This window comes from Hylobates moloch, unplaced genomic scaffold, assembly GCF_009828535.3.
Source record: "Hylobates moloch isolate HMO894 unplaced genomic scaffold, HMol_V3 SCAFFOLD_5, whole genome shotgun sequence".
Lineage (NCBI taxonomy): Eukaryota > Metazoa > Chordata > Mammalia > Primates > Hylobatidae > Hylobates > Hylobates moloch.
The window spans coordinates 69,801,536-69,814,672 of NW_026652280.1; the positions used below are offsets into that span (position 1 = coordinate 69,801,536).

The 13,137-nt window shown below is 45.6% G+C and overlaps 1 protein-coding gene and 1 pseudogene across 2 annotated transcripts in view; both read right to left on the bottom strand.

Annotated features, from left to right (window-relative positions):
• GNAL (G protein subunit alpha L) overlaps nt 1–13,137 on the bottom strand; it is a 195,084-nt gene that overhangs the window by 129,653 nt on the left and 52,294 nt on the right. Inside the window, exon 1 of one of the 2 annotated variants that reach the window (XM_058438660.1) lies at nt 3,026–3,093. The exons of the other annotated variant lie outside the window; for it this stretch is intronic. The gene's annotated coding sequence lies outside the window, so the exon portion shown is untranslated. Of the gene's footprint in view, nt 1–3,025; nt 3,094–13,137 lie in introns of those variants that run through there. 2 annotated transcript variants of the gene reach the window in all.
• Nucleotides 3,567–5,434, bottom strand: LOC116468761 (asparagine synthetase [glutamine-hydrolyzing]-like; annotated as a pseudogene).

Consider the following 13,137-nt stretch of genomic DNA (forward strand, 5'->3'; position numbering starts at 1 on the left):
AAGTCACTGTTCCTTGTGTGTGGCTGCTCCCAGTTGACAGCTTGGCGCTGCGCTGTCTACTTGCCTTTGCTCAGCTCTGTCGTCGAGTCCCTCCACCTTGCAAGAAACCTACACGGTCTTCTTCACTGCGGAGCTGGCCTTCTTCAGGAGAACAGACCCCAGCCCGCCCCGGCCCCCCAGGCGGCGCTTCCCCTACCCTCAGGCCCGCCGCTGCCCTATGGACCTTCGCCTCTCACCTAGCGCACCTTCCCCTCTCCACTCTTGCTTCAACCTCTCCTGCTACTGGCTGGTTTCCCTCAAGCAAGCGAACACATTCAACTCTGTCCCACCTGAACCACACAACACCTTTCATCTCACGCCCCTTGTTAGTTCCACCAGTTTTCCTCCTGCCCACCGCAGCCAAGAGTTAGAAAGGTCGTCCGACCCCGCCTGTATTCCCCTCCTGCTGCTCCCACCTCAGTCCCTGGCAGCCTGGCTTCGACATTCACCCCATAGGGAAAATACTCTCCTCAAGGTCATCTAGGGCCCCCCAGGGGCTAAGTCTCATCCATGAATTTTGGTCTTTATTTTCTTCGCGTCTCTGTGGCTCCTGCTTTGATCCCTCCTAGAGACTGCATTGGGTTTCAGGCTGTCCCTCTGGCCGGTGCATCCGGGCTCCTCCACCCAGGGGTCCGAGGTGCCTTCCCCACAGCACAGCCTCTCAAGCCACACACGTTCCTGATGGGCTGACTGCATCCTCCATACTCTGCCCACTCAGCTCTCACCGTGCCCACCGCGGATCCCTAACCCAGCCCATCCTGCTGACCACCAGCGTCCCCAGACACACCGCCCCCACGGTGCCGCAGGTGTCTGGAATTCACCTTGCCAAGGATTGAGCTCATGCCCCGTGCCACCCTCACACCACCTACCTGCTCCTTTCTCAGTTCTTTCTCTGGAATAAGGGCCCCTAATTTTCCAAACCAGAACGGTGGGAGTTATGCCAGATTCCATTTTCTTACAAACCCCAACAGTTACTGCATCCCGTTGGGGCCGTTTCCGTGGCGTCTGCCACTGCTGTGGTCTTAGATTACTAATACAGAGCTGGATTTCAGAGGCCTCCGGACGGTTTCCACTGCCTGCTGTCTCATTTCAGTGCACCCTGCACAATGCTGCCACTGCGATAGTACAAATCCAGCCACATCACTGTCCCCATCATCTACAAACCCTGGGCCTGGTCCTTCTGTTGGGTTGGTATAAACTCTCCCCTTCTTAGGGCTTACCCCAACCCTCCTAACACTCTCAGTTCCTGAACAGGCTGGTCAGGTGCATGTGCTGCTTGTGTCTTGGAAATACCTGGGGACTCTCTTTTCTGGGTCAACCCCCCTAGTTATCCTTCCAGCCTCAAGCTGGGCCTCACTGCCTCCCTCACATTGGGGGTTAGGCCACACCTTCTCAAGCTCTAAGGGAGCACCAGAGTCTCTGCTGGTCTCACCCATCACCTTGCATTGTGATGGTTTAACTGTATCCTCAAAACTCCACGAGACTGTGGACTCCTTGAGGGCCGAGGCTGAGCCTGTCCTTGTACCTGCCGCACCAGTACCTGGTTCAGTGCCTGACCCAGAGGAGATGCTCTGGGAATATTTGTCAAGGGAATGAATGACGTCATGAAAGCGAAAGATAACTCCAGCTCAAAGTGTGAATTCTCATCAAAGGAATGTCATGACCACACGTAAAAAATATTTGTTCAATACAGTACTTTTCAATAAATATTCTTACTGAAAATAAAAATACATTTTAAAAATGCAATGAATTACTTTTCTAGACATAGGCAGAAGCAAACATACAGTGTCAGACTCCATTCTGAGTTAGGTTAAAAGTTGAAGTTTTGTGGAAGGAGACTGTTTAGCACAGTTTCCACAGCTCACATCTTGTGAGTGTGTAAACACATATATTCACACGTGGCAATATCAACCCAGCATGAGCTATGACTAGTGGGGCAGTCAGAAGGTAAGTTTTTTTTTTTTTTTTTTTTTTGAGACGGAGTCTGTCTCTGTTACCCAGGCTGGAGTGCCATGGCATGATCTCAGCTCACTGCAACCTCTGCCTCCCAGCTTCAAGGGCTTCTCAGGCCTTAGCCTCCTGAGTAGCTGGGATTATAGGCACCTGCCACCACACCCAGCTAATTTTTTGTATTTTTAGTAGAGACGGGGTTTCACCATGTTGGCCAGGCTGGTCTCGAACTCCTGACCTCAAGTGATCCAACCACCTCGGCCTCCCAAAGAGCTGGGATTATAGACCTGAGCCACTGCGCCTGGCCAGAAAATGTATGTATCTATGCTTTTTTTTGAAAAAAGCATAGAGTAGTGGGATTTTTATAAGGATTTGCCAACTTTTTTTAATGTCAAGATTTCTATAAAATGTTGGAGAGCAGGGGACAAAATAAATCCCTTGAAAACTTATAAAGGGAGAATTATGTTAGAACCTAGAAGTCACATTTTTAAGGAAGTTTGATATTTAGTTTCCCTAAAAATATAGCAAAAGATTTCCACTTGTTCAGATTTAGCAACAGTGTTAAAGATAAATTCTATATTTGAAATTTAAGAAGGATTAGGTAAACAGATGTGATGAAAAACGTACCAAAATATACCCAGGAAGTTAATATATTAATAATATAATGATAATGTGTGTGCTGTAAAACTGCTTCTAGTTATGGAGTGATTGCTGGCACTGGGTGAAATCCTTTCCATGGAACAATTTACTTGGTATTTGCCCTAAAAGGTGGGAACTATTGTCGTCATCATTTTACAGAGACTGAGAGGCTGAGTAAGAAGAGTATCTGGGACACAGACCCTTGTAGCCTGGCTGCAACATTCGCACTATTACCTGCATTGTGTGCCACAACACACTGCCAACACTCTAAAACATAAAAGCACTTTCTTTATACAGTGACGAGACATTTCTCATGAAAAATGCAAAGCCAATCTTAGCCTATTTTCAGGTAGGAATTCAACACACCTTAAAAAAATTTTTAACCCAATCACCTGACCTTTTTCTAGTCTGGTCTGGGAAACCGATTCTCATTTGTGTTTAGAACCATTGGATCAGCATCAGGTGTACCAGCTGGCCACCTGGAGCAGTGGGAGCAGGGCTGGTGGGGAGGGTACCGAGAGCAGAGTGGCGTCGGCTACCAATGTGAGCGTCTGTTGCTAGGCAACTGCAGCAGCAGCATTGCGCTCCCCAGCAACACACCCACCTGCGGGGACCCAGGGCTGCCCTGGGAGCCGCGGGCAGAGGGTCCAGGCTGACTGCGCCAGAGCCAGGAAGAGAAGGTCCTGGTCACCTCATGGAGAATTTGAAAGGCACAAAAGTAAAACAGTTGTTTCCTCACTCTTGTTGAAGTTTAATACATACAGGATGTCTCAGAAGTCTTTTTCTTTTTTTTTCTTTAAGTTTAAGACTTTTATTTTTTTCACACCCCAGTAGGCCTGGGTGGTTGATTTTCCTTGCCCCCCTATCCATCCCCAGTACCCCTACCCTTCACAACGAGAACATCTGCTGTTGCTCTTTGGCTCAGAGAGCACCTAGGCTTAGGCAGCTGACTTGTAGTGGGTCAGTGAGTGGGCATCGATCCATGTGGGCATGCGGTACTGGCTCAGCCACCCCACCCTGCCTGGGTAGTGGCATTCAAGCCTCAAGGGCAGGAATAGACTTCTTTGGCTTTAGGATATTGAAGGGAAACTTCTGGCCCACATTTGCTGTCATTGCGTCTTCAACCTGATGTTCAACATATTCCTATAACACCTTAAACCAGGCATTCTTATTCTATCCCTGAAGGCTTTTGTTCCCCAGAGAATCTCTTCAGGGTGTCAGATTGGAGTCCTCAAATGTCTCTTTCAGGAGCTGTTTCTCCACCTCATCTTCAGAATTCTCATTTCTGGTGGCAGAGACATGTAACAGGAAGAAAATCGATGATGCAGAAACCAGACTCTCAGTTCAAGGCTGTGGGCAGCGTGGGCAGTTCGATCTGCACTGAGAACATCAAACAAATAGAGCTCCTTCAGAGGCCTCTCTCTCCTCGGCCTCATGAAAATATATGTAACCCTGCATAAGTTCATCTGATCTCTGTCCAGAGAAGATCACCATGCTATCTGTGTTCTTCCAAATCTACTTGGAAATTAAATACTTACCTACTGAAGTGCGAACTGTTGTAATGTCCTAAGTTTCCAAGGAAAATATAACTTCATCCAGAGCCTGAGTGCCTTCCTCAGAGTTCAAGAGGGTTTCATGATGTTCACTTCCAATATGATCTGCCACTCTTCCAGCAACCAATAAATCAGGGCTGCCCTCCATGCCAGTCACAAATGTCTGGGGAGTGTATTTTCTACTGCATCTCTTTCAGCTGCTTCACCTGGGTGGCAGCAACCAAGCCAGAGTCCAAGCCCCTAATAAAATGGAGCCTATCCTTCTGTCTGTTGTCAAAATTATCCTTCTCCCTTTTCTCCCTCTCCTTCTTCTTCTTTCTTCTTTTTAGAGACAGGGTCTCACTCTGCTGCCAGGCTTGAGTGCAGTGGCACAATCACGGCTCACTGTAGCCTCAACCTCTTGGGCTGGAGGGATCCTCTCGCCTTGGCCTCCCAAGTAGCTGGGACTACAGGCATGTGCCACCATTCCTAGGTAATTTTTAAATTTTCTGTAGAGACAGGGTCTTGCTATGTTGCCCAAGCTGGTCTTAAACTCCTGGGCTCAAGTGATCCTTCCACCTTGGCCTCCCAAAGTGCTGGGATTACCGGTGTGAGCCACTGCACCCGGCCTTAAATTCTTCTTAAGATCATTGTTAAAAAGGAATCAAAGCTTGCTCTTCAAAGTTTCTGTCTCTAAACCTGAGAAGAGCTTCTCCACATTGTCACAGAGGGCATGCAGAGGTTGTGCCTACAGTGATGATATTTAACCATTTCCACAGATGCAACTTTGCCATTTACCTTTAAATCCAAAACTCCATAGTGTCCCAGAGGAAAAGGCTCCACTTTTAAAAGGGGAGTCATGGAGTGCTCCAATGGAACAAGAACTTCAGCTTCTGAACACACAACCAAAATCCATCTTCTGTTACGGCTTTAAACAAAACTCAACTCCCTAGGTATCTCTGCCCAAGAACACTTTCTTATTGGCAGTATCTAGCAAAGTAATTGCAAACACATCATCCAACATACAAACTGTTTGCTCAATCCCTCTTTTGTCGTAAAGATGACGATTATCTCACCATTCACGTTGGTCTGGTGTTCAAATTCAAAATGGTGTTGCATCTCTTTCTGTGGTTGTAGCTTTCACTATTGTAACAGGGCTACAAATATGGATATTTCTTCACTCAAATTGGCTGCATTCCAAATAGCTGATCAACCACTGCCAACTGGTGAAATCCAAAGAAGCAGTTGGTGTGTCCATTGGCATTCTCAAAACGAAATGCGTGTGAACAGAAAGGCAGTCGTCACTGCCAAAGAGGGCCCAAATGTCATACATCGTGCAGTGAAGCCATGGGCTCTAAGTGATTTATTCAAAAGTGATGGAAGAGACTACGCACCAGCGGGTCAGGTTGGAGGGGACAGCCAGGGCCAGGGCTGCAGAAGGCATCTCAGAAGTCTTAGCGCATTTGAAAGTTTAATTATTCAAATTTCTTTTATACTTAGTTTTGTAAATTTTGAATAATAATTTAAAAACTTGGTCTCTTTCAGTCCTTCTGATTGAAGATGGCAAATGTTGAAAAAAAAGTCACCTGTTCTCTGATTAGCTGAGCTCAAGTCCCCAATAGCAGTAAGAAGGAAATTTGTTCCCCTTATAAGAAGCCTCCCACCCCCACAGAAATTTAATTAACAACTGGATGAAAGGATGAAAAAATTCAAGGCAGCTGTTTCAGTTCACGACAGGCCAAGCAGGAGATGCTGATCAAGTGTGAAAACTGACTAGACGTATGTATAGCACAAGATGGTGGATACATTAAATTTTAATAAAAAAATCAATAGAACATGTAATAACTGGTCTTCTGTAGTCTTTATACTTTAAAGGTTATTAAAGATGAAAACTGCATTAAGACTTCTGGAACAGGTACATCAACAATTTTAACGCCCATCACAGTGGCTCACACCTGTAGTCCCAGCACTTTGGGAGACCAAGGAGGGGCAGATTGCCTGAGCTCCAGAGTTTGAAACCAGCCTGGGCAACATGGCGAAACCCCAATTCTACAAAAATTACAAAAGTTAGCCGGGCATGGTGGCATGCACCTGTAGTCCCAGCTACTTGGAAGGCTGAGGCAGGAGGATTGCTAGAGCCCAGGAGGTCGAGGCTGCAGTGAGTCATGTTTGCATCAGTGCACTCCAGCCTGGGTGACAGAGCGAGACTCTGTCTCTGAGGAACAAAACAGTTTACGAAAGGTGAATGGTCACTAAATTCTATGCACTAACAATGCTCCAAGAAGCCGACAGCTATAGCCCAAGAGTTGCAAACAACTGGGTGGTGCTGGAGTTGTGGCCACTGAGTAACCCGTGTGCACACAGCCCTCAGCTGGAGGTCCCTTCGGGACATTTTAAACAACTTGCTGTTGTTTTATCTCTCTTTTTTTTCTTAGTATCTTGGTGGAAATAACCTGAGTAGATGATCGTTCATTTTTAGCAGCAGAGATCATTCTGTGACCTAATTATAATACACTTAAAAAACATCATGATAAAAATTTTAACAATTTTTAGAGAAAAGCAGGGAAACATTTTTCCATTTTCCTTTTCTGTACATAATAATCTGTGATCAAATATTTTAGAATGTATTGAAATAATTTATCTTCTATTTTTCTTACCCCTATAACCAAAGTAATATTAAGGAGCTTTTAGAAGTGTCATCTGTAAAGGAGAATAACACATTCTTCTTTAACTCACAGCTTTAAAAACGAAAATAACACTGAATCAGTAGGAAAAGTAGGTTACATGTCTCTGACTTTGCCCCTTGTCCAAAAATCCAGAACTGAAATATTCCCACTAAAGCACTGGACTCAGTGGTACAGATAGGAGTTTAATTACTGTGTTAGAAGGTGGAAAGTCCATTGAATATGTTAAAATAAAACCAAACAAAAGCGTATCCCACAAAGTATAACAAGAGGAACCTGCAAATAGAATGAACTATCAAGGTCTCACAATTCAAAAATATGGTCAGGCTGTGAGGCAAGGGCAGGTGTGGGGACCACTGGTGTATCTTAAGAGAAACCACACACATCAAAGTTGCATTTAAAACACATTTTACAAACCAGAAATCAAATAAAGTGCCCAATAATTTGCATCTGAACAGTGAAAATCAGCAACCCCATCTGTTTCAATCTGCTATTTAACCTCAAATAGCCTAGCAGCATTTTGGACTACAGCAGATATTCAAACACATGTTTTTTAGCCAATGTGTTTTAATACCAAAGTGAAGTTTCAAAACCAGTCTAAAAAGCTTTAAAGATGGTGCTTTCTTTACTAATTAACAAACATCAGATGAAGTAAAATGTAAAAATTTTTCAAGCAAATCTACCATATATATGAGCAAAGTTTCTTTCTGAAGGGATATTTTATGATAAACAATAATTTTAGCACTTAGAGACAGTTCTAGATACCCTGACTTTTCTACTCTTCAAATAATTATATTCACAAACATATTTTCGTATAAAGTGAGTCAGACTCCACCAAGTCCCTTGATTTGGAGCAAAAAGACAGAGGAACAATGTGGTCTGCATTTTAAATGCCTAACAGTGGTGGTTTTTTTTTCTTTTTTTTTTTTTTTTTGTATTAGTGAGCGCTCCTGTGGAAAATCAAAGGCGTGGTGACGTGAATCCCAGTGTTGACACCTGATTCTGTGTAAATCCTAGCGCCAACACCTGATCTCATGTGGCCCCTAGGCTAACACCTGATTCCATATGAATCCTAGAACTAGCACTGATCCAATGTTGGAATTCAGTAATGTCTGTCTGTCTGCCTGCCTCACACTGTTCTCATATTTTAAGCAAATCAAGTGAGGATATACCATAAGGGAAGATGGTTTGTAGAGTCCGATTTCGTGTCCGCACAAAAAGGAAAGGAAGATTCAAGTAGTTGAACACGTGGATATTGCTACCTACAGGCTGTCGCCCATAGAGATGTACTCCAGAAAGGGTAAGAACACTCTTAAGACCAATTTCGTAAGTTTCTGTGCAGTTGAGCAAATAGGACTAACACAGCCCACTCACTCAGAGGGCACTGTGCGAGGATGGGTATGAGCCGAGGGCTAGGTGGCGTGGGAGGGACGCTGAGGGGTGTGTGAGGGTCCTTGGAATCGGGCAAAGCTTCATCATGGGAGCGGCATCCGAGGCCGGTGTTGAGGAGTGGTAGAGTCAGACCACATGGAGAGAAGGCGCACATTTCAGGTTCGAAGGCACTGCAGAAGGATAGGCAGAGGGGAGGGAACTGGTATCGCCCAGGAGGCAGGTTGGCAGACAATGAAACTCAGTCTCAGAGGTCGGGTGAGCATATGAGCCGCAGGATTCGTGTTCTTGGCACGGAAACTTTTCTTAAGAGGCAGCCCCTGCACTGGGTGCAGCATAGTGGTTGCTGAACAAGAATGCCAGCAGAGGTCCCTTTCTTTGTTATTCTCTGTCCTTCTCAGTGCATGGGTGAGGGTAACAGTACTCCCCTCATGGGGCTGTGGTAAGTATCAGATGAACTGATTCACTGCATCAAGCTCCCAGGAAGTGGACTGTGGTAATTATGACGATCATTCAATAGGAATAGAACTAATATATATCCATCTTATCCCTCTGCATGAGGCAGCATGCGGACATCCTTGAGGATTTCCTAACTTTTTCTGCTGGGCAGACACATGAACAACGAACTATAGTACGGTCAACAAAGACCCACTGAGGGCCTGTGACATTCAGCTGAGCACAGTGTAAGCTGCTGGCTGGGAACACACAGGTAACAAAGCATACTGGGAACTGTACAAAAACGCACATGTGATGGGCGAATGGGTAAGCAAAATGTGGTAGAAACAGAAAGTATAATGGTGGTATCCAGGGGCTGGGAAGAGAGGAGAAATGAGAAGTTAGTGTTTAACGGGTACAGAGATTCAGTTTGGGAGGATGAAAAATTTCTGGTGATGGATGGTTGTGAAGATTGCACGATGATGCGAATGTACTTAATGCCACTGTGCTGTACTCTTAACAATGATTTAAATGGTACATTTTATATTGCATATATTTTACCAAAATAAAAAAGAACAAAATGCACATGTAGAATTTTCAGCACAGCAATTATGGGAGAGAGTCTCCTGGTGACAGCTGAGTGACTTCAATTCCTTGTTCTTAGACACATTTACTGCAATTATACTTTTACACCAGCAGGTGACAACATGGAGCCTGGGGGACAGATGGAGGCTCTGAGGTGCTTTTAAAGCAATGCATGTTCATTCATTCATTCATTCATCATAAAGCATTTTTTGAACACCTACTATACATCTAGCACACTTCCATGCCTTGAGATTATAAGGATAAATCAGACACTGTCCCTGATCCCATTAATTTAATAGTCTAGTTGAGAGGGATGGACCTGTAGTCAAGTTTTCTGAATTCTGTAATGATTACAGTGGGAGCACAGAGGAGTTTGTGTGGTCAATTCTGCAAGTGCATAAAAAACATCATTTCATTTTTTTTAGAGAAATTTATGCTAATATTTGTAAGTCACTCTTCATTTTTAAAAGACACTGAAAGGTGCTTTATTTTCAGCATCTCATTTGATGATTATAGAATGCACCATATTGCCCACAATTTGGTCCACAGCTTTCACAGGGGTCTGAAAGGGTAGAGTTCTGTTGGATTCCAAAGCCTCCACCCTTTCCCGGATGAACTCTGAGGCCTCTTACGGATTTTAAAAAACTACACCCTTCTCTCTTCTACTAATTCCAAAAGGAAAAATCAAACAAGCCTACCTCCTTTCCCACTCAGTTAGGCAGATTAATCTGCATATAATGACTGATGAATTAATTATCTCTTTGCCCAGTTGCCTTAGCAACTGGTTTCTTTTAGAATTTGGTTTAGTTACAGAGTTTAAAGCAACAGTATTCCTTGTAATAGAATATCGAATTGTCTATGCAATTAAACATAACATAAACTTTTCTTATCACAGGTAGGAACTATGAGCCTTTCTCAGAGAAGCTGGAGTGGCTCATCCTCAAACTTGCAGGGCTGTTGACAAAGAAGAAGGGGCACAGAGCTTCATCTTTGTCGATGTTTGCGTTGCATGGTTTGCTTTTATTTGTCATTACGTAGCAACATTTGATGAATTTAAACTATGGGTAAGTTGAGATTGACATTCAAAAGGGATTCCCTCATTGCACACGAATCCCAAACAAATTTAGATGTATTGTATGGTTGAGCAAATGAAGAAATGTGTTATGTTGTGAATGAGAGCCAGGATTTTCAGAAAGGAAGAGGCAACACACACATATGGAATGAAGAGACGCAAGAAAGAGGCCTGTGGGGATGGACTGGAATTGCAAGAATTGGTATGAGCTCATGATTTCTAAAATATACATGGACACGCTCATGATTCTGTCCACAAATGGGTGTGTGCAAGTGTATTTGTGGGCCAGTGTATGTTTGTCCCTGCGTATCTACATGCATGTATTTCCTACTTCTGTCTGCTGAAATGCCAAGAAGTTAAGACTCTCCAATAACAGCAAGCAGGGACAGTACCCAGATCTTGGTCATCCTTAGAGAAATAGCTAACTGGGGGTGTGGGGTGTGGAGTGGGCAGGGCAGGGTAGCTATGAGCTAAACCTGGAACATTGTTACGTCGGAAAGTAAGGAAGTACCCAAAAATGCTGGGGGCACACCACTAGCACACAAGAGCTGGATTGAAGGGGCTCTCATTTGGCCAAATCTGGGATGATGTGAGCACCAAAACAGTTAAGTACTGTAACGAATTCTAAGCCACCGAAAATTACAGGCCTGTCAAGTGTCCCTGCCAACAACAGACAGATAAATAAATAAATAAATAAATAGAAAAGGGAGGACTCTAGCCAAAGGCAGCCAGTGAATGCAGAAGGAGGGCTGGGACAGGGGACACATCCTTTTCGACCACCGTGGGGAAGCATGGGTCGGGTGGAATTGGCAGCAGATGCTGAATGCAGGGGGAGGTTTTAATGAGGAGCAAGAGGGCTGTATGGTCTCAAAGTGCCTCCCCATAGGTTGCTTATTAGTGGCAAAATAAAAAAAAAAGAGTAACCACACAGTGGAGAAACTGGACACCAAGTTGGGTCATCACAATTGACCCCACCAATGTGGGAGGTGTGGGCATCACAGGTTTCCACAGGTGAGACCCCGGGAAGGACACCACAGAGTGTATGCAGTGTTCTAGCCAGAAAGGTATTTACTGAATTTAAGTCAGGAGGAAACATCGGGCAAACCTAAAATTAAAAAAAATAAAAGGATAGGGACCTGTATTCTTCACAAATGCCAACGTCATAAAGAGCTAAGGAGCGATGACACCCTAGTGCAATACCTCCAATCCTGGAGGGGAAAATGCTGGAGAACACATAGAGGGGCCGACCGATGAAACTGCTGTGCAGATGATGACAGGTCAGACCACTTATTGTCTCAATGTCCAATCGAGTGATTTTGAGAACTGTACCATGGTCACCTAAGGAAACACCCTGCCCCTAGAAACACAACGGACGTCCTTTAGGAGTAAAGGGCCATGATGGCCACAGCAAGCTCTCAGAAGATTGAGAAAGATTCACCTGTCTACACCTCCACCTGCACATCTACAGAATGTATGCAAATGAGAAGGCACACAGGGAAATGTGAACAAGAGGCGAACCTGGGTGAGGGGCATTTAGGAAGCCTTTGAAGTCTTATTCTTGCAACTTTTTTCTAAGTTTGGGATTGTTTCCAAATGAAAAGTTGAATAATGAGAACAGCCTCAGATGCTCTGTTCTGTAAGAATTTCCCTGAATCTGAGCACCAAGTGCCCCCAGGGATCTAGGCTGCGCAGGGCACTCTCTGGGTCCTCACCTGCCCTCGTTCAGTGGGCAGCAGACACCATCATGGTGTTTCTGCTCGTGTACTTCGGTGATGCATTGATCGCATGAAATAAGGCAGTAAGATGTTATGACGTCAGGTGGCAAACAGCAGTGGGCTCCTCTGCAGCACTGAGGTTCTGTGGGCGTTGAGTCCCCCAGGTCACTGCCGTCCTGCCTGGCAACCCGCACATCCTCCTCATCCTCACCAGCTCTGCACGGACTCACGCCACGCAATTTTTCAATTCTGCCTGGAAGGAGTGCCTCCTCCTTTTCCCTGGGGAATAACTGCTTCAAGAGGAAAGGCTTGGCTGGGCGTGGTGGCTCGTGCTTGTAATCCCAGCACTCTGGGAGGCCGAGGCAGGTGGATCACTCGAGGCCAGGAGTTCGAGACCAGCCTGGCCAACATGGTGAAACCCTATTTCCAGTGAAAATACAAAAAATTAGCTAGGTTTGGTGGTGGTGGGCACCTGTAATCCCAGCTACTCAGCAGGCTGAAGCAGGAGAATTGCTTGAATCCGGGAGGTGGAGGTTACAGTGAGCTGAGATACGGGAAGCTGGGGCATGTCTGCCTCGGCAGCGAGCTGGTCATGAAGGTGCCATGCTGGGCTCTGCTCACAGAGGTCAGGCCGTCTTAGGTGACAGCCCTCCCCTCGGGGAGCTTGGTGTCCCAGCAGAGACATTGCTGCCCACAGCAGACCTGGCCTGGCCAATGCATGCTACAAGAAGTTAAGACACAGAAGCCAAGGGCCAGGGGTCCAGTGGCCCAGGCTGTGCTTGGGCAGGAGCCTAAACTCTGGAGGAGGCCTTTGGGGCCTGCTTGGAACAGTAGGACTTTTGGGGTGGGTGGTGCAGGCTAAGATCACGTTGGGAGCCTGGAGCCAGAGGAGCTAGAAGAGAGAAAGCCTGGAAGTAGGGTCTGTGGGAGGCTTTGATATTAAAAGAGGAAATGCAAGTCAGCCCTTCATCTGCTGAGTGATGAGCTACCAGCAGGTCTGTCAGCCCCAAGTCCACTGCCTTCTGTGAAGCAGAGCCTGGACGCTGGGGGTTCTGCTGGCCTGCAGACCCACCCTCTCTGGCCCAGGGGGCTGGCTC